The sequence below is a fragment of the Branchiostoma belcheri genome, unplaced genomic scaffold (genome assembly GCF_001625305.1).
Source record: "Branchiostoma belcheri isolate BF01 breed outbred unplaced genomic scaffold, Haploidv18h27 scaffold113, whole genome shotgun sequence".
NCBI classification, from domain to species: Eukaryota; Metazoa; Chordata; class Leptocardii; order Amphioxiformes; family Branchiostomatidae; genus Branchiostoma; species Branchiostoma belcheri.
The window spans coordinates 384,020-385,673 of record NW_017802525.1 but is presented as its reverse complement, the minus strand read 5'-3'; the positions used below and the strand labels follow the sequence as shown (position 1 = coordinate 385,673).

At 41.9% G+C, this 1,654-nt stretch overlaps 1 protein-coding gene across 1 annotated transcript in view; it reads right to left on the bottom strand.

Annotated features, from left to right (window-relative positions):
- Positions 1-1,654, bottom strand: part of LOC109462177 (kelch repeat and BTB domain-containing protein 8-like) — a 9,392-nt gene that overhangs the window by 6,685 nt on the left and 1,053 nt on the right. The gene's annotated exons all lie outside the window — the stretch shown is intronic.

Below are 1,654 nucleotides of genomic sequence, written 5' to 3'. Positions count from 1 at the left end.
TGCAAATAAAGTGAAGACAATCAATCAATAGGTTGTGCTTATAAACCTGCTTTCCCCTCTGGTCTCTCAGTCACTGACGAAAGCTAGTGGATACTAGCTGAAACGTCTGACGTTTTCAAAATCATATCCAGTTGCTTGAGTAACTGTTTTTTGGCGTATCTTATCTTTCAGTTAACATAATAACACTACAACAGCAACATTTACATTACTGCTTTTGCCTCCGGTGTTTTGCTGAGGATTGTACAATTTTTAGCGTATACTGGATGTTTGGAAGTCCTGATAAAAAAATTATGTTACAAACTATGTCAAACTAGTCTCTCTATCATTTAATGTGTAAAAGCTAAGCTTGTGATCTTTAACGGGGGGTGCCCTAATTCCGACCTATGTTCCATGCAAACGCACAGACTTTTGGTAATAGTTTATCTGACCAAAAACCCGCGCAACATGAGATATAATATTGACAGATAAAGATCACAACGATTGAAGCTGCACAGCTGTGTATTTCACTTGAGTGTAGCGCCTTGCACCCAAGCGTAATGGCTCACGAAACGCACTGTAGTTTTTTGGTCATTTTGCCGGTGGAACGTTCTATCGCAACAGGGGTGCCCTAATTCCGACCCAGTGTTTAACACAGGTTGATCTGAGAAGAGAGTTTAGAAATTATAATACACAAATTATGACTAAAACAATCTACAACTGTTTTCTGTCCCAAACAAGTCCTCTTTTTACGATTACGCGTACGCGACTTGCTCCAAAGTGGCTGTTTGAAAAGCAAAACCTGCATTTTTGACACGCTCGTCAACCCCCGAACAAGCGTCGAATTCACACAGATTTTTCACTCGTCTGTTGTCGGAGTGTATGAACTAAAACAAACTTTGTGAGATTACCAATATCAACACAAAAACATTGTCCATTCTTGTGATTATTTTTAGGCACGTGCTCCCATGCATAACGCCGCAACAAGGATTTTTCAAACTAGTTCGGTATTAGGGATGGGTCGGAATTAGGGCACCCCCCGTTAGTGTTGGAATTACCTAAATGTAAGATCAGGTACAGGTATCAACGTTAAACAGGTTTAGATACAGGCCTTATATCACAGTAATGTTACCTGAACATTACAAATTAAATTAGCACATAGACCCTGTTCATACCAGACTTATATTTAGCGGTTTCAACCGGTTTTTCAAAAACCGGTTTTTATTTAACCTGGTGTGAACGCAAATTAACCGGTTTTTTAGGGGTTTAAATCCGATTTTGAAAAACCACCTCGGGAGGTGGTTTTTGAGGGGCTTTTGTGGGGTTTTTCCACCGAAAAACCTGGTCTGAACGCTAAGGGTTTATTGAACCGGTTTTTGCGTCATAATTCCGGGGTCACGGGGTCAGCATCCTGACCGTGTGCGACCTGCAAGCTTTTTGATCGCGTTGTTTTGACCAACTTGAGTTCGTTTCCACTGTTTTTCCATGGTTTCTCTTCATTTTGCGATGGAATCAGCATATGCAACCTGGTCGGCGGACGAGACGCTCCTCATACTTAGGTTTGGAGAGCAGGAGTAGCCGAATTCGAAAAAGCTGGGGGGGGGGCGGCAAGGGCTCTACCGAAACAAAATTGTTGGAGGAGGCTGATTTCTTGAAGATAAAGGATCAGTGCCGCAGT